At 36.1% G+C, this 20,902-nt stretch overlaps 1 pseudogene; it reads right to left on the bottom strand.

Moving 5' to 3' along the window:
- Window positions 1-17,668, bottom strand: part of LOC149529219 (kynurenine 3-monooxygenase-like) — a 107,032-nt pseudogene extending 89,364 nt beyond the window's left edge.
- Window positions 17,669-20,902: the final 3,234 nt, after the last annotated feature.

Below are 20,902 nucleotides of genomic sequence, written 5' to 3'. Positions count from 1 at the left end.
TTAAAAATTTGTTTCTGTGATCTAACGGAGCCCATCATATCATTGGAGCATCATGCATCTTTGGTCACGATCTTATGGCAAAAATCATAACATCGTGACCCCATTCAAGGCTGGCTCCCGACCACACGACATTGTCGTAATATCACACAACCATTGAAGTTGCATTACGACCTCACGACATGCATCACTATGTATCACGTGGTCAAAAATTTGTTGACCACTAGCCACGATAGCCCACATTATATACAACATTGTGTCTTTGAAGACATTTGAGACTTGTGTCCCTTGATATAAGAATAAGAAAAAATCCTATCTCACAGAAAATGTGGGATAAACAGAAAACCTCAGCCCATGTCAAAGCTGTGGGTGTTTCAAATGTCACCCCTTTTCTCTGGACGTTGAAGCTTCCTGTTCCTACGTGGAAAGCCCTTCATGCTAATTAACTGCATTGAAATGTGGTTTTTCCCTTTTTAAAGCCATAACTTTCTCTTTATTGCCTGCTATTTTGGCCCAAAAATGTGGGCTTCTTTATATGGTTGGTTCTAGCTTGTTGGAGAGATCCCATATGTGGTCACAATCTTGTGCAAATACTGTCCAATCTTGGCATGGACCTCCTCTTAAACATGAATGCACTTTCATTTTTTTTTGGTTTACATGGGTGGAGCATGTGGAGTGCTTGCTATCCTGCATGGACTGCCCTTGTAGTTGTGGGATGCCATAAAAGATGGGCATGGGATTTGAAAAGAAGGTCCCTTGCCAAAACATTGACTGCCCATTCTTCTCACGTGGATGCCCTATCCTTGGAGCTGTGGGCTGTGTTTGCTCCTGTTGGTGTGCCCTGCCTCTCATTGGTGACTGCTTCCACAGATCTTCCGCAAAGTTTGGGTTCTCATGGAGAAGTAGATCAAGCACATCTGGAGCCTTCTCTCTAAAGATCCTAGTGACATCTTTTGGAGAAGGTGCATTCACGAGTTCATTATTCAATATACCACCCCAAAAGCTTCCATCAACAAAATTAACTAGCAACATATTCAAGTCTTGCCAAGGCTACACTCTGTCATGATCATAAATAAAGGTGGACTCCCTTGTCAAAGAGGGGCGAACATAGAATGACTTGTAGGTTCTTGGGTTATCTATAAAGTCTAGTGTGATATGTGACTTATCACTTGTTGATCCATAAGCCTGATCAAGATGCAAAATTTTTGAATGTACTTTACTTGAAACACCATCAACTCCAACTAGAAAATTAAATTCAATTTCAATATCAGTTGTATGAACTTTACCTTGATTGTTAGTTTCAGTATCCTTGCTATATGTCTAATTGCAGGAAAATTTGGCTAAGCTCCTTTTGTCATCTATTGAAGAAAGCTCCCATACAAAATAAAGAGTGAAATTTTCAAAAACTCTCTGAAGAAGAATTTGTTGCAGAAAAGCCACTAATCCATTATGACTTGCTACATAACTTTGTATTCCAAGTCCACTATAATAATCCATTTTCATCTTTTCCCATTTGGTAGGTGGGAACAATTAGCAACTTGTGGTTTCAAAATGGAGGAAGGCAACTCCAAACCAACTGCCTCAATCACCTTAATGCCTCTTCTTGTCAACATAATAGGAAAAGAGCATGGATCACCTCTGAGTCTGGCTTCATCATTGGTCAGCATTCAAAAAAATGAACATGAAATCCCCTACGAAATAAATTAAGTGCCATTACACAACCTGTTGGCCCACCTCCAACCACCACAACTTTGCCAGAGCTTCCCTATGCCATCGAAAAACTACATGTTCAATAAAAAAGTTTGAGATGCATCTAAGTATAGTACACTGATCATATTATCTGCTCCATTCATCCTCCCAATTAGAACATTTTATAGCTTTTATAAGTATTTACTAATATGATGAATTTAGTCGAGCCCCAAACTGGGCTCCGCTAATTTTTTTTTTTTCGAATAACTGATTCTTGGAATTGATCCACTAAGATCTTCAAACATGTCAAGAATTAATTTTGATCACAAATTGATCATTAAAACTCATTTTAAATAATTTCTGCACTACTGTGAAATTTGTATCAGGAGGCCTGCTGCCTGGCTTTAAAAACTAACATAAACACCTAGCCGAGCTCCAAAACTCTGGATATCTCATCTTGCTGACCCTTTCAATAGGCTTGCCAAATATCGTCACATGAAGACATCAAGGTCAAAATATATTGACCTCCAAACATGCCTACTTAAAATCTCCTACAAATAAACATGTTAGAAAACTGAAAAGTGCGTTTGGTTTTGTCTTTGAAAACTGGGCAAATGGGCACATGAGGTGATGAAAATTAGGGAATTTGTTCTTTGTCATGAGGAAAAAGTAATTATGTGATTTGGGCTCATGATGAATCATGGGACACATTTGGTGAGTGTGCAAAGTAGGCTACTTGGATTTGTAGGATAGGAAATAATGACAAGATAACGATTTTACAAATGGAATGACCTTGGAAAAGTGTGCAGATGGATTCGCCAAGACTTGAAAAATGGCACACTCATAGTATTTTCAGAGTAGAATGTAGAGGAACAAACCCTTTTGTTTCCACCAATCACAGATTCAAAGATATGACATCCCGAACAGGGCTCTCGATCAATCTGTATCTCTGATTACTAGTGAAACTCTAAAAATTGCAAATGGAATCGTGTTTGAAAACTGATCAAATGGATTCATCATAAGCTTAAAAATGGAGCGTATAAAGTCTCTGACCTCTAGAATATTATGCAAAAGGAATTTTATAATTTGGGTCAACTAGTCAAAAGTTATAGCTTGTCAAATAGGGCTACTCAAAAATATGAACAATATGCAGATTTACAACAAAGGTAACTGACCAACTTTGAGGGGTTCAAAACCTAGTCAAACGGATTCAAAATGACTTGAAACTTGGAACATAGGTTCTTTTGTATGCATACTAAATATCCTCAAAGTTAAAAGTCATGAATCTAAATCACGTAAAAGATATTCAAAGGTAAACTGGGTCTTCTATCGTTGTTTGACACTTAGGCAAAAAATACAGAATTGAAGACTGCTCAAAATGGAACTTCACCGAATGGTCCAGAATGTCAGTTTATCAACATGAAACACATGCATGGGCTGAATGAAGGGTTTTAAAAACATAAAACACCATATAGGCCTTAATTCTACAGTCGGGTACACAAGCATGAAAAGCGTTCATAGGGGGCTCAAAGTGACTCAAAATTTTGAACAGGCACTCAAAATGGAAATGCAATTTTGAGCACCAATAGTGGCTCTATATGGGGATGCATGTCCCTTGTGGGCATGACAAGAAGTCATATCTCTAGATGAAGAAGACCACTCAAAAACTTTCTTCAAACAAAATTTTGAGCAACAACACAACCCAAGCAAGAAGTTGAACCCCTACTAAGTGGAAAAAAATGCTAAAAATAAAATAGCTAAATTTTTATTGGAAAAATTTGTGATAAATAATAATTCCTTATTGTTGACATAAGAGCTAAAGTGCACACAAGAAGTAAGTTAAGAGATAGTACGTGTTTGATAACTAATTTTGAACCGAGAATAGTTAAGGGTACATTGGAAAATGAAAATTGGATAAATGCTATGAATGAAGATATTGTTCAGATAGAGAAGAAAAATGCATGGACAATAGTATTGAGACCTGCAGACAAGAATGTGATAGGAAAAAAATGGATTTTCAAAAATAAGATGAATGAAAATGGAGAATTAGTGAGAACAAGGCAAGACTATTTGCTAAGGTTATGCTCAAGAAGAAGTCATAGATTATGGTGGTACTTTTGCACCTATGGAAAGATTGGAAGGAGTAAGAACATTTTTGACCTATGCTACCTACAAGAATTTCAAATTTTATCAAATGGATGTCAAATCTACATTTCTAAATGGAATACTTAAGGAAGAAGTCTACATAGAAAAGCCAGAAGGATTCATTAAATATGATAAGAGAAATATGGTTGAAAAAATGAAGAAGGAATTGTATTGACTAAGAGCATGGTATGAAAGGCTACATTCTTATTTGATTAAATTTGGATTTTCTAGAATAGGTGAGAACAATAATTTGTATTTTAAATGTGAACCTGATGATATGGTGTCGATTGTTAAAATATTTGCAGATGACATTATAACTGGAGGCAAATGATATGTTATGTAAGACATTTTTTGATCAAATGAGTAAGTAATTTGAGATGTCTATGTTTGGTGAGATAAATTTTTTTATTGGATTATGAGTTCATCAAACAAAAAAAGGCATATTTGCGACTCAATCTAAATATGTAAGAGAAATTCTGAAGACATATGGAATCTATGAGTCTAAACTAGTCGGTACACCTATGGTGACTGGAGTAAAATTATCAAAGGAGGATACATCTGTAGAAGTAAATGAAACAAAATACAGATTAGTGATTGGTAAACTATAATATGTTGTGAATAGTAGACCAGATATTACACATGTTGTTGGAATTGTTGCAAGGTTTTCCTCTAATCCTAAGGAGACACACATGACTTTTGTAAAGAGGATATTCAAATATCTAAAAGGAACTAAAGATTTTTTCCTATGGTATAAGTGATATGGTGACTTTAATCTTAAATTCAATACAAATCTTGATTACATGGTTAAGTAAGAAATATAGTTGCATTTCACAATCTACTACTGAAGTTGAGTATGTTGTTGCTACAATTAATTATTCAAATATTGTATGGATTAAGAAAATGTTTAGAGGTATGAAAGAAGAGATGACCGAGTCTATTACTAGTTATTATGATAACACTAGTTCAATAAATATATCAAAGGATATAGTGATGCATGAAAAAAAAATCATATATCAATCAAATATCATTACTTGAGGGAGAAAGCACAAGAGAAAAAAGTAACACTTGAATATGTGAAATCTAAAGAGAAAATTATAGACATATTTACTAATTCATTGCCTAAGGATGCTTTTGAGTATCTAAGAGGTAAATTGGGGGTCCTGCTCCTATCTAAAATTCACTAGGTGAAGATGCATGTTACATTAATTCATAGATGAACATAAATATATTTGTGGAGTTGATGCAAGAGTTCACTCTTTAGGAATTTTCTTGACGTTGTGAAGACAACAATGATGAAACTAATGTAAACTATACATGCAAGGTACACAGATAACTACAAAGTGTTGCAAGTTTCACATTGGAACTTATAGTTACCTTTGGCATTATTGTTAAAGGGGGAGAGTATAAGTAGTATACTAGGGGAGAGAATATATAAGGGGGAATATTAGTAAGCAAGATTATGCCCAAAGGGGAGAGAAAAAGAAAATGGAGAGATCCAATAAGAAGAGAATCAATAAGTAAATGTCAAGGGGGAGTGAAAGACTAAAGTAAGGATGAAGATGATGTTAGAGTAAATGATGATGCTGCTAAACTGAAGAAGATCATATCCTAAGGGGGAGAAATGTTGATGAAGATGGATGCTACCGATGATGCAGACCGAGTATACCTGTTGCAAATAATCAAATTGAAGATAGAGAGCTAAATAATTGTATTTTTGTCAACACATACATTAAATTATATTATGTAATGTAAAATCATATGTTATGTGTTGCCATCAATGCCAATGGAGGAGATTGTTAGCCCCAAATAATGATGTAATTGATGATGCTATAAATATATTTAAAAGAGTAATATAAGTTGTTATATTATCATTGATGTGAAGTCTTAGTTGATTAGACATTATGCTAACTTAGTAGAGTGCTATATATTTTGATTGATGAAGAGGATTTGAAGAAAGTATGTTGATGATAGAGCTAATAAGTATGGTATTCAATGGGCACTTGAATGAGTTCGACAATGATAATGTAATATTTCAATGTATTGAGTTATAAAAGCTCCACTTAGTGTTAAGGTGAAAGAAGGAAGATAGTGTACACTGAGTGACTATAGTGTTCACCAAGCAATTGGTTGAGAAAAGTTAAAAGTTTAGTATTAACTGAGTGATATATTACCCAAGTGAAATGTTATGTGCACCAAGTAATAGCAAGAAGACCAAGTTTGTAAAGATGGAATTTGAGTCCAACTTTTGGTGGAAATAAATAATGTTCAAGAAGTATAAAGATGCAAGTCAAAGTTTTTTACAAGATCTATGATTGGAAAAGTATAATGAAGATTTGATGATGGAGATTGAAGAATGATAAGGATGAGCACAAAGTTTTATTTTTTAAGTAGCTAAATGCAATGAATATGAGATTGATGATTGTGATTAAGCAAAAAAATATGGAAGAATCTGGAAGCTGAGGGACTAATATTTAAGGATAAGTGGGAAAAAGTTTTTGGTTGCTGATTGAATGTGAAAAAGGAGATCAAAGTACAAAGTTGTTGAAGCTAAAAGAAGCCAAGTGAACCAAGAAGAGAAAAGAGAAGATCAAAGTAGAGTTAAGGAACAAGTGAAAGAGTGAAGGAGAAAATCAACCAGTAAATAGATCAGAGGATAAATATCTTAAAGAGACTGAGTAGAAAAGAGATCTAAACAAGAAAGGTAGTCCTAAATCTAATAGATCAATTTGTACTATTACTTTCTTACCATTGTAGCAAAAAAAATCTTAACCATGTGGACATAACAAATATGTGAAATTCTTTATGGTAAAATCAATTAGTTTTGTTTATATGTCCTTTAGAGAAGGCCGCTCTTTGAACAATATCAAAGAGTGATAAGGTCTAGATGATCATTTGGTGTAAATCCTTTAACAAGGTAAAATTAAAAATGTGTATGTAAACTTTTAACAAGGTTGGCTCCTAACAAAGCTCACTTCAAAAGAGTGATTGTTTTGGGGTTGTTAGTCCCATGTAGTTTTCCCCTTTACAGGGTTTCCATGTTAAAAATCTTGGTGTCAAATGTGTGAATGTTGTTACATTGCAAGTTGTTTTACATGTTATTTACTTTATACTAAAACTCAATAACAACTAGGTAACAACTAAGTTTTATTACTAACATTCAGTAATAACATAAATAGTGAATGGACAATTTGGAATGAAATGATTATTATTATCAATTAAGACGTTGAAGTAAATGTTTATGAATTTTGTTTACTAAAGTGTTTGAAGAGATTGTAGGATAACTAGACATAACTGATTCACCCCCCTCTTAGTTATCTAACAATTACATTGTTAGTGTATGGAATGAATGGAAATAATATCTAAATAGGAAAAACTGCAGACCAAGAATAAAAAAATATATTAAGGATAACATATACTAAGCAAAGAATAGGTCAAGCCCATTTAATGGTGACCAAGCATATATATGATGAATTACAAAGTAATACTATTCCATATTGTCATCAAGCGTGGGATGTTGGTTATAAGACATTAAATTTTACTAGCACTCACATGGACACTATGACCCACATGAAATAAAAAACCCATTGGACATGAGAGGAAGGAAATAAATTTAAAGACCAAACATTTTTTCCTTGTGGTAAAAAAAAGAACTAAAGAAATTAAATAGATTGGAATAACAAGCATGTGAAATGGCATTGGCAAAACAATATCGAAGGAGGAGAATAGAAGATAATAATGTATTCACAAAAGGGAAATAAGAATCAATGTTGCAATATAATGAGTCATAGCAATGATCATCATGTTTGAATTTTTTATTTTATAATCCATACTATTACAAAGTCCTAAGACTAATAACATTCAAAGAGCTTTGACATGATCAACATAAGAATTTTAAAAACAAGGAAAAGTTAATTGGTATATGCTATCGAGAGTCTTTAAAGACAAATAGTATTACTAATAGTTGTACAGGAATGATTCTGTACTAAAAATTTGTATTGGGGAAGTAGAATAAACAAAAATATTCTCTTAAAGGAGGCATACACAGCTCTTGAAGAGGGTATATAAATGGACAGGAAACATTAGAGAAGTTTTTACTTGCTTTTTCATCCCTTATGGATTATCTTTGATAGAACAAACTTAGATTCAAATTTAGGATACGCCTTCTCTAATTCTTTAGGAAAAATTTAAAAAAGATCAAATATTTGGTTCTTTATTAGAGGGACTAGAAAGGTTCATTGAAAGCACTAAACTATGGACTTCAATCAAGATAAGTTTATCTTTTGATTTATTTTTGTTATTTTATTTTTAAATTTTAAGATTAATTTTATAAAGATCTTTTATTTTTATTTTTTATTTTAAATAAATATTCAAAGTCTCATGTTAAGATATAATTATGGTTTTTTCGGGATCAAATTAAAGGGAGATCCCATGTAGATCCAATACCAAAATTGGAAAGGAAGGTTATAAGTTGCAACTTTATGGAACAAATTTGGAATTATATAGAGTTAATTAAGGTTTCTGAAGGGGACATTACTCAAAATAATTTTATGTTAAAATTTTTAATGGATAGGGAGTGTGCATAGGGGGAGGAGTAAATCACTCACTTGAGCAAGAGAAACCCAAGTATATCATGTCCAAACTCGAGTAGCAGTAAATCTACTATCCACTATAGAATTACACATGTCATGAGTGGGTAGGGAGTGTGTATAGGGGGAGGAGTAAATTGATCACTATGGGGTAAGAGAATCCAAATATGGGAACCCTACATAGACTGTGTCCGAATTCAAGTAGTTGTAAATCTACCATCCACTATAGAACTAGCACATACTAAGTGGATAGGGAGTGTGCACAGGGTAGGAGTAAATTGTTCAGGTTGGTGAATGAGAATCCCAATATGGAAACCCCATGTAGATTGTGTCCAAACTCAAGCAACTATAAATCTACCATCCATTACAAAATGAGGTATCTTCAAGAGCTTTGGATTTTCAAATAGAGGAAAAGAGCACAACATTTACAATTGAAGTTGGTGAAACATTTCCTTAACCCTTCCTTATTTCAAAGTGTAAAAATTAATTTGACAAATTTTTAAAATGAATAATCTTTGTCCACACCATGTCTTTATGCATTAATGTATTTTCTTTGTGTCTTCATGCATTCATGTGTCTACCTCATGTTTACATTATATCTTTATGCATTAATGTTTCTTCTTTGTGTCTTTATTCATATGTTTTTGCATATACTAACATGTGTACTTTTGCAAGTATTTAATGCATATGCAGGGAAGAGAGTGAATTTGAGCTATAAATTAATTAATTCAATTGCTCAAGGACAAAAAAATTTGAGAGCGGTGGACTTGTGATGAGCCTAAATTAGTGTTAGAATGATTTAAAATAACTGAGAGGGGTTAGGTCAAGATTTACCAATTAAACTTTAGACACTTCAATCAATTCAGATCTAAAGATTAAACAACCTAACTTCTATTGTTCACTCTTTCGACACTAGCATTGCTTGGCTTCAACTATAAGATCCTTAATATTCTTCATTAAAGCTCAATTAAGCCTAAGTATTTATTCTTTATTGATATCTATTCTAGGTTTTAGCACAATTCTCTTCTCCACTTAGTATTATGATTAAAGAACATATTATCTTGCCAACGTCTAATTGATCAAGTGCTCATTGTAACTCCCATTAACTCAACCTTTCCACTAGGTCTTCTTGATATCTCTTCTTCTCAAATCCTTTTTATCAATCATATTGATATGGCATTCTACTCAAGTAGTGACCATCTCACTAATAAGCTTTGACATCAATGACAACAAAACAATTGTTCCAACTACAGTTCCAATAATCTCCCTCATTATCATTAATGGAAACACCTCTAGCTACCATGCAATCCAAAAAAAAAATTACTTCAAGAAACTCCTTCTGTGTTCAGTATCATATCCTCATTGATATCTTTAGTTTCATTGTGATTCTCATCTTAGTGTCCAACACTCTCCCTTTTTAATTTCATTCTAATTCTCATCCATCCAACTCTAATATGAAACACCTCTAGGTATAACAACATAGATTCCCTCTATCATACCAGAACATGAAATTAATCATCTTCCTCTTTCATTATTGATGGTAACACCTTTCACTAATTTTTCTCTTTATGCACTCTCCCTCTTTGCAACATTGCTTTCTATTTTTCTTTCTCCTCATATAGTAATTGTATAATATATCTCCCTCTTTAACAACAATGCCAAAGACACTTTCATACCATCACCAAGTAACTCTGTCACCTACATCTTCAACATGTAATATCTCTTGGATAGTTCTTTGAATTTGATTAATCTTCTATCATCTTTGCTTATGAATGATTCAACATCTTGTGATTTTCTCACTTCACAACTTCAGGCAAGTCCTAAAGTGTGACCCTCTACATCAATTTGTAAGATATTATGATCAACACATTTGATGTAGACATCCATCTTAGCTTAAGTAGCCTTAGTTAGGTGAATCATGCCTAGTTTACCTCTTAGATATTTACATGAATCCTTAGGTAAAGCTTTTGTGAATATATCAACAATTTGTTCCTTTGTATTCACTTATTCCAATCTTACTTGTTTGTCTTGTACCAACTCTCTCAAGTAATGATACTTGATAGCAATATGATTGGTATCGGTATGCATCACAATATTTTTAGATATGTTTATAGTAATTGTGTTATCACATAATATAATAATAGGTTTAATTATTTCTTCCTTCATCCCTTTCAACAATTGCTTGATCCACACTATGTTATAAGAATTAACTATTGCAACTACATATTCAGCTTCAATTGTGGATTGAGAAATACAATTTTCCTTCTTACTTGTCTATGAAACTAGTCTCTTTCCTAGAAAGAAATCTCCACCACTAGTACTCTTTCTATCATCAACATTACCATCCCAATCTACATCAGTATACACTTTCAACTCAAACTTTTCATTCATCTTGTAACACATTCTACAATCCTCTATTCCTTTTAGATATATTAGTATTATTTTCACTATGATCATGTGATTCTCCTTAGGATTTGCAAAAATATAGCAACAATCCCAACTACAAGTGGAATATCTAGTCTTCTATGAAAAACATATTTTAATTTGCCATACATTAATCTATACAAGGTTTGGTTCACATTAGTAGAGTCATCATTCTTTGAAAGTTTGTCTAGTAGCCATAGGTGTTCCAATTAGTCTTGTGTCTTCCGTTCTAAAGGGTTTTAGTATGTCCTTGATTTACTTTGATTATGTAATGTAGACACCTTTCTTCATTTGATATACTTGTAAGCCAACTAATTTTTTGATTTCTCTAAACATAGACATCTCAAACTCTTGTCTCATTTGATCTGCAAATTGTTGGGCGGTCATTTTACATGAGGTCAATGACAGGAATCCATTGTGCAGTTCCTTTCTTGAAAAGCTAATCTTTTTGGGATCAACTCTAAGGCTTAGTATTTGTCTTGTGATGTACCAAAATCTGCTGACTTGAAGATAAATGTGATTGTTCATGAGGAGGCCTTTGTTGGTTCTATTATGATCTCAAAATGAAGTAAATCTGTTTGCTATCTCAAAATCACACATAAAAGAACAATATTTTTGTATTTTCTAGTTTTTCAATGAATGAAATTCTAACAGTGCAACTAAAATGAGTTCTTATTCTAACAAGGGGTTAGCAAAGCAAATAATGAAACTGAAAGCAAATAACATGAAATTGAAATCCTAAATGGACATAAGCTACAGAAAACAAAACAATGCGAGTTAAACTTTCAAAGAAATCAGTAGGAAACCAATGAAAATAGGAGTAGCGCTTCCTAGAATCCACTGATGTAATCGTTAGTGAGAAACTTTAATAATTGTATGATATTTCACCTTTCATCAAATCGCAAGGCCATAGAAAGTGTGCTCGTACAAGACAAAAAGATATGCAAACACAATTTGATGATCTCTTCTCAAGCTTGTTACGTCAGCAAAATTCGTAAATCTGTAGCAAACACCAAAACTAAAAGATTAGACAAATAGAAACAATGCAATAAGCCTTTGGCTCAATCACAATCTCATGAATAAAATCCACAAAAATATGACACATTTAGGCAAGAATCACTATACTACAAATCCGAGCACCAAAAGCATAATTTTATTGCATAATAATGGCGGCCCTTGTTACATATTACAAAGGGGTATTTATAAGAAATCACCTCCTCAATTTTTGTAGAGAGAGATATATCTTCATGCAATAAAATGCTTTTAAAATATTAAAACAAACTAAATATATACAAACTAACAATCTAACTGGTGCTTAGAGGGACTCCATCCATATTTTATTCATTAATTGGATGCATGAGCCCTTTACATGTCATAACAAAGAAATCATGAGAGAGAAAGTAGGAGGAAGCCATCAATCGAAGTGGAAGTGCATGGAGGCATCAATAATAGAAGCTAGCCCTTCACTAGGCCTGTGTTGAAGTTAAATTGCCGTCAGAATGCACTCCTGATGTATGGAAAGTGCTATTTTTGGAATTGGTAGTTAACTATCGGCACACCTTTGAATTGCAAAGTTGTGGAGCTGCATGAAAATGTAGACCTGTGGAGCTATGGACCTTGATAACTCAAATTGCCAAAAAATTAAAGTTGTCAATTTTGAAAAAAGTTTCTAGGTTATGCTCAAATAGGGTTTTAGATCACTTTTTGTGTACATACTTTGCCCCTTTTTGATGATTTATACCTTCTTTATAGCCAATCACTTTCATAAACTTGAACTCCTGCTTCTTCAATCTAAAATCCCAAGGCACCTACATTGAATTTTGTCATTAATAGCTATATAAGATGAGGAACCTATTCTGCTTCATGTGTCCAACATTTGTATCTTTGACCTTTGTCTTCTCTCCAATTGCCCTATCCTTCTCGGTAAGAAGCCAAGTGATCCAAATGATCAAATGTTTGAAACTTTTTCATATTTTTTCACAAGTTTTTCTAGGTGTTTTTAGATGGCTTTTTCGGAGGTCTTCTTCTCAAAATTTCAAGTCAAAACCTTCGTCAGTCCCTAAAATTAGGCAACCAAGGGCTCACTATTTTAGGGAATGAAATTAGATCTTCAGTTCTTCTTTCCAACGGTGTAAACGATTTTGAATTTTGAGCTCCGAGTCAAAAGTTATGACCCTAAAAAATTAAGGATACCTTTTTTACCTACACAAAGAAGCAAATATTAGTCTGTAGAGTTGAAATATACTTAATTAAGACACACCCTAATGAAACAGAAACAAAAACCTTAAAAACTAGTTGTGTGGTGTGTGGGAGGTGAATGGGAGGCATGGCGTGCATAGACAAGTGCATAGAGCAGCAGAGTGTCTAGCGCGGTGTGCGACACTTGTGGTGCACGTGGCACATTTGGCACATGCACAGTGCCTTGTGGAACGCTCACATCGTAAATGAAGTGTGCATGCAGGGGACTTTGGTGTACGTGTAGCACACATTGGCACACATGAAACATGAATGAAGAGCACGCACAATGCACTGCATGCATTGGCGCACATGTGACGTGAATGAGGCATGCATGGGGTGCTTGGTGCGCATGCAATGCAAATTAAGCATGCGTGCGTGGTGATGGAAGTGAGCGCAACATTTTTTTTAAATGACTTTTTTTGATTTTTCAAATTTTTAGTTTTTTAGTTTTTACTTTTGAATTCTAACTCTAACAAAACTTTCTTCTTTTGACTCTCGAACTTTGAGTCTGAGAGTAAAAAAAAAGTAGGGGGTTCTCATTCCTAGTGAGGAATGGGGCGTGTGTTGTGGATACCACAACACAAATGACTTACACAATGCATCCTTTCCTCCAAATATGATATCATCAACAAATATCTCAACTAATATTATCTCTTTGTTAGACTCAGTCTTCAAATACAAATTTCCATCTTTACCAAACATTTATGCAATCTTTTATACCATGCACTAGGGGCTTGTTTCAATCCATACAAAGATTTGTGCAACTTACATATCATATCTTTATTATTTGGATCAAAAAATCCTTAAGGTTGTTTAATGTAGACTTCTTCTTCTAGAATTCCATTTAGAAATACATATTTGACATCCATATGGTATACTTTGAATCCTTTTTAAGAAACATATATAAGAAGTGTTCTCACTCTTTCCAATCTTGCAACAGGAGAAAATATCTCCCCATAGTCAATTGCTTCTTCTTGTGCATATCCCTTACAAACTACCCTTTGTTTCTTGTTACTTCTCCTTTCTCATTCAACTTGTTTTTGAATACACACTTTGTGCCATTAACATTCTTGTCTTTTGGTCTAGGTACAAGTGACCAGATTTTATTCTTCTCTATCTATTCAATCTCTTCATTCATTTCTTAGATCTAGTGTTCATTATCCAAAGAATCTTACACAGATTTGGGCTCAAGTTCACATAGTAAACATGTGTCACTTCTTAGTCTTTTCCTTGTCATAATTCTAAAATCTTTGTCTCCAATGATTTGATTAGTTGCATGATGTCTTCTTACATATTTTTCTAATGTAGGTTCTCTTCTTCTTTCTTCTACTTTAGGTTCATCTTGCAGATTGACTTTAGATAGAACTTCATGTATTTTTGCTAGCTCTTTTGGCTATTTGGAAACCACTTTCTATTGCTCAACATGCTTAGGCTGTTGCTTGACATGAACTTTTTGAAGCTCGACACACTGTTACTTCAACTCGACATGTACTGGCTACTACTATTGCTCGACAAATTTATTTTGAGGTTTTGGTAAGGTGCTAGAATCACCTTCATCAATGTATATAAATATTTTTTAATCTTTAGGTTCCTTTTTACATTCAACTTCATTCTTTTTTTCCTATTCATCAACTTTCACATTTGCACTTTCCACAACTTTATTAATGTTAGAGTTCAAACACTTATATGCCTTTCTCTTAGTGGAATAACCTAAGAATATGATTTCATCACTTTTAGCATCAATTTTCCATTTATATTATCTTTCAATATATAATATTTTCTTCCAAAAACTTTGAAACACTTCACATTAGGTGTAAATCTATACCATAGCTCAAAAGGTGTAAGGTTTGTACCTTTCTTGACTTGTACTCTGTTCAAGGTATAAACAATTGTACTTACAACTTCTCTCTAGTAGTTAGGTGCAACATTCTTCTCCATCATCAATGTCCTAACATAGTCCATGCTTGATCTATTCCTCCTTTCATCCATACCATTCTATAGAGGGGTCATAGGTGTAGACATCTATCTTTTAATTCCTCTATAATTATAGAATGTGTTGAATTCAATAGATATGAATTTACCTCCTCTGTTAGATCTCAGACACTTCAAGCTTTTACCTGTCTCTTTCTCAACTCTATCAAAACACCACCTATATTTTTATTTAAGAAACATCATGGTCATCATTCTAGAGTAGTCATCAACAAATAGAATAAAGTATTTGTCACCATAGTAGCTTTGTACAACAATAGCTGCACAAAGGTTAGTATGAACCAATTCTAAAATAACATTATAAGTATAGGTTTTTCTCTTGAAACTAGACTTTTTCATTTTTCCCAACTGACATTATTTACACACCACATTATTAGGTTTCTTCAATTTAGGTATCCCTCTTACTTTCTTCATCTTACTAATGCTTACCAAATTGTCAAAGTTCACATGACATTTCCTCTTATTCCATAACCATATATCTTCACATTATGAAAATAAACAAGTGTCATCATATAAGTCTAGATATAATAAATTGCCTCTAGTTTATTCTCCACTTCCAATAAATTCTCTTGAGCCATTGTAGATCTTGGCCTTCTTATTCTCAAATTCAATTTTGTAGCCTGAACTATTCAATTGTGCCACACTCAACAAATTATAGTCAAGTCCTTCAACCTAATAAATAGTTTTACATATGATCTTATCAGTTAATTTTATTGGTCCTTTTCCTTTCACAAAATATGGTGCATCATTGCCAAACTTAATACTACCTCCTTTATAACGTTATAGGTTTTAAAATTTACTTTTATCATAAGTCATGTGATGTGAACAACCACTATTAATTATCCATCTATCACCTTTACCCACATATGAAATAAGTGCAATTTTCTCATCTTCATCAGAATCACCTTTCATAACAATATAAAGAACTTCTTCATCATTAATATCAGATTCACTATCACTTTCTTCTTCAGCAATATAACAAGACCTATTACCTTTTCCTTTTTAATTCTTGTATCCTTTGTTGTCTTTTCCATCTCTTTTTCCTTTGAACTTTCTATCCATCCTTTCATACTTGTTGTATCACCTAGTTTAGTAGTGTAACATGAATACTAACCATTAGATGAAAGCATTAACAAAACTAAACAAGCTAACACTTAAGATAGGACCGATTTGTTATCACCAAAAATGTAGGCAAACCAAGAATGGTAAGCTCCAAATGGCATAACACAATGATGCAATGGATTTATCCTTGATTTTAGGAATGTATGCTCACAAGTTATGCTTTAAGCTTAGATGGATGGATGGAGTGAGTGAGGAAAGGTTTCAACAATGGAGTCATGGAGTGATTCCAATAGTATAATGATATTCTGGTAGTTTATGAGCTCTCAAAATAGCATTATAACTTTGCATGGAGGATGAATGATTTTGTGAAGGGAGGAGATTCAATTTATTGGCCAAGGGCTTGAGGGATGGAGGGCTAAGATGCAAGGAGAGATGAAAGCTTAAGGAGGGCTAGGATGCACTCAAAGGGGAGCACATGGATTGTGCTTGTTTAGCACCAATCAAGGAGTGACACATGTCACAAGGTCATTGGGTGGAGGAAAAGGCAAGGATGAGTCAAAAAAAGGAGGCTCAAGGCCTTAAATGGCCCTCATAATGGCTTGAAAGAGCTTTTAAGGGCATGTAAGAGCATTGAAGGCTTAGTGGTTGGGATATTTTGAGGGAGGAGACTTTGGTTTGGCTTAGGAAAGTTTTAAGCTCACTTAGGGAATGTGACAAGGTTAGGGGGGGGATTAGGCTTGCGTTAGGATTAGATTAAGGATGTTAGAGATGTGCAAGTGGATGGCATTCATGAGGGTGGGTGAGTTAGTGGCTAAGCTAAGTTAGTATGGGTGGATGGGGTGGATTAGGCTAAATGGAGGATTTTAGGATAGTTTAGGGGCTATTAGATTTGAGGGTTTTGTTTATTAAAGTGATTTTAATAAATTTGAGATTTGAAAATAGATAGGAGAATATGATTAATTGATAAATAATGGGTTATTTGATTTATCAATTTAGGACTATAGATGATTAAATAAATTAATCAGCTAGGGGATGGCAAAGGATTTAATTAAGTATGAATTTAAATAATGATGCCTTTAGAGATAGTTAAATAGGATTACCAAAGTGGTGTAATCAAATTTAGGTGTCTACACTTGTCATCCATGTCAGGACACCTTGCAAAAATATGAGCAACTTTAGTGCATGAAAAACATATTATAGAAAGTTTACCTTTGTACTTACCTCTACCTCTTGGAAGTCTCCTAACCACTAATGCTTCAAGATCTTCAAGATCATCATCAGAGGATTCACTCTCACTAGTCTCATACTTTTTTTTTTCTTTCTTAGACTTATGCAATATCAATTATGACTTGAAAGAAGATTCAATAATAGGGGCATTATAATAATCATCATTTGACAATTTAGTAGCAATGGGTCTACCAACTAGATTGTCTAGAGTTAGGTCATTACCAAGAGTACATCTTGGTTCTTGTATTGCAGACAATCTAATAACATAAATATGAAGTAAATTTTCTTAGTACCTTGCTAGAAGGGATCATTTCCAATCTGATTAAGGAGGAGATATTGTTGATTAGGAGCTCTACAGTGAAGATTATGATGGCGGGTATTAGGCAACCATAGCATCGAGTAGACATAGTACGATGAGTACGAGTATGAGGGGCGCTTAATCGATCGGCAAGGTCTAAAACTTCTTTGTGTTTTTGGTTTATGCATTGATTATAACATTCTCGCGAAAGTGAAAATGCAATCCTTAAGGCACGGGTCCAGTGGGAACGCGAGTGGGATCAGCGGGATTGCGATCCCGCGAAACATGGCATCAGGTGGGAGGATGCAAGTTTTGAAATAGTCATTTTGTGGGAAAGCGATCCCGGGATGGGATGCTATGCGGGAACGGGATAGAGTCAGCGGGATAGCATCCTTGCGATAAGGAATGCATCCTTGCGGGTTAAGGGTGTTGTTCAACGAGAAAGGGGTTAAAAGGGGATAGTGTAGGAATGCGATCCCACGAGATCAAGGGTCGGCAGGATCGCCAGCTAGAGAGATCACAGGAATACACTAGTGAGATCAAGGGAAAGGTCAAGGGATTTAGAGTAGAGTCAACAACGCGATCTCGCGAGAACATACTTCCATGGGATCGCAGTAGGATAGGCTTCGCGGGAACGCGGGTTTTGCAAAAGAAAGGGAGAAAAAGCTAGGTTTGAGGGAGGGGAGGGTGGTAGGATAAACAAGGAGATAGAAAATTGACAGTTTGATTGGTTTTGGTTGTGTGTAGTGGTCGCTGGATGCACTTGTGTCACGGGAGCGACAAGTAGTAGTGTTGCACACAGGAGAGATGCTAATGTCGACTGATTGGGCATGGGTCGAGGTGATCGGGTGAGGCCACCTGGCGAGGTTGCCCCATACACATACTTATATGATGATGGTTACAGCATTGTGCGAGAGATGGCACAGTGAGATAGCGATGTTTCACCTTCCAACGGGGGAGATGATGGTGATGCTGGAGGATGTGTACCAAATATTTAGACTACCAATACGGGGGATGCCAGTCATGGCGACTAGAGAGATGATAGCAGAGGCAGCTGTGTAGAGACTGATGGGGCCAAGAGTGGAGTACAGGATCCGACAAGGACAGTTTGCATTGGATGAGCACCTGGATCATGTTACGGCAGAGAGGTGGATCTACTTCTATGTTTTGGGGCTGGTTTTAGGGTATATTGCTCCAGATACAGGTGGTACAGGTGTGACGCTGGCATTGATTCCAGTGGTGATGTAGATAGTTGATGCAAGATGCCCAACTGCATGGGGTTCTTTGATGTTGGCCGAGTTATACCGTGACCTACATCAGATAGTGTATTAGGGCGATGATCAACAGGGGAGGAGCATTGGGTTTTTGACACTACTACAGGTATGGGCTTGGGAGCATATTGTAGTGCTCAGGCCATTGGGGTATAGAGATAGGCAGCCAGAGGAGCCAGTGGCATATAGTTGGGCTGAGCCTTTGACATACCACCATGTAGATTCAATGGACTACTGGAGAGTTCGCATTAATGAGATAGTGGCAGTGGTGTGGAGGCCATACATGGGCTTGGGACTATGGGTAGAGGAGGGAGAGCAGTTCCCCTACACCATTTCTCCATGCTTCATGTTTGGGAGATGGGAGTACATTGCAAAGCAGTATAGACCAAACAGGGCATTGCAGTAGTTTGTGTGGCAGTGGGGGATCCGCACTAGTATCAGCGGGTTACTTGGGAGCTAGTGTCAATGTATGGGCCATCCCTACAGAGGTATGGCTTTTGGAGGGCATGGTGAGAGCTGGAGCCACAATAGTGGGATTGGTTTGGTGGGGCAGCAAATGTGGGGCTCCACACAGGAGTACCAGACACTTTTGTGAGGTCGAGACTAGTGGGAAGAGCATAGGGTATGAGGGTAGTGGTGGCGGCAGTGGAGCTAGACCGAGCAACCCGATAGGGGCGATATGTGGAGAGGGGGTTGCGACAATGTGCAACAACAACTGCACAAGAGGAGGAGCTTGCCCGTTAGAGGAGGAGGGTGGTGGGGGAGGAGAGGAGAGCTAAGCTAGAGAGGAGAGTGGAGGAGAGGGGAGCCCATCCAGAGAGAGGAGGAGAGGAGGCACAGGGGCAAAAAGGGGAGAGGTAGGAGGATCGTCGATCAGGGGAGAAGATGACGAGTTGGCAGGCTGATACACCTTGCTAGAGTAGGCACACGTAGTGACGAGCTTGTTGCTTCAAAATACTTAGCAAGAGAGAGATCAACTCTGGTTAGAGCGAGATCAATTCAGATGGGAGCGAGATACAACCTAGGGGTAGGTAGACAAGGCAGGGGTGGAGGTGGGAAGGCTACAAATAGAGGTGGGCTGGATGGAGGGGAGGTTGGATGCTGTGACTGTAGAGAGGTAGGGGGTGTAGGCTAGACTAGACGCCCTCTAGTAGGAGCGAGATAGGTTGGTGGTGGAGGTGGTGACCTTACAAGCATAAGTGGCAGTGGGAGGGGGTTTGGAGGAGCTGCGAAGACTGTGGGCAGAGGTGGAGGAGTTGAGGGAGAGGGTTGGGTTCTACCAGGGGAGGTACCATGCTGCAATGCCAGCGTCACAGATTGAGCATTACAAGCAGCTGACTCGGTTAGGCACAACAGGTACCCATACAAGGATGCAGGGAGGAGGGGAGAGTGGATGGAGTAGTGGGGGAGAGAGTGCTGGCAGGTCTCGATGCACAGGGCATAGTCAGAGGGCAGGGCCGACCCAGTGGCATGGGTTGGGAGAGGAGGCAGAGAGCTCTGGGATAGGGGGAGGATCGATGGGACCACCACCTCCACCACCACCAGCGCCAGGGGCTAGGAGAGGGGCACAAGAGGAGACTAATGATGCAGGGACGATGGGTTGACCATCGATGAGTAGGCATCTTTCTTGGGATACCGAGTATCATGCATATATCAATTTTTGTGAGACACATGGAGGTTTTGTGCGGGCTTAGACCTGTTTGTACTATATGGACATATGTACACTGATGGACTGTTATTCTTTCATTCTTTCATTGATATATAGATATGATGATTCTGGTGTTATATGTGTTTATGGACTAGTGATGTTACATATAGTGGTTTGATACATGTTGGATAGATAGTGATGTTTTGCTGATATTGCTGACGATTAGTGATGCAGGATGCGGCTATGATTTTATGAGTGTACTGATAGTTTGTGATGCAGGATGTGATTTGTGATGACATTGTGTACAGGATATAAATTGATTATGATG

This window comes from Cupressus sempervirens, chromosome 11 (assembly GCF_028749045.1).
Source record: "Cupressus sempervirens isolate cs-2001-9-10 chromosome 11, ASM2874904v1, whole genome shotgun sequence".
NCBI classification, from domain to species: Eukaryota; Viridiplantae; Streptophyta; class Pinopsida; order Cupressales; family Cupressaceae; genus Cupressus; species Cupressus sempervirens.
This window is presented reverse-complemented; position numbering and strand designations above follow the sequence as displayed.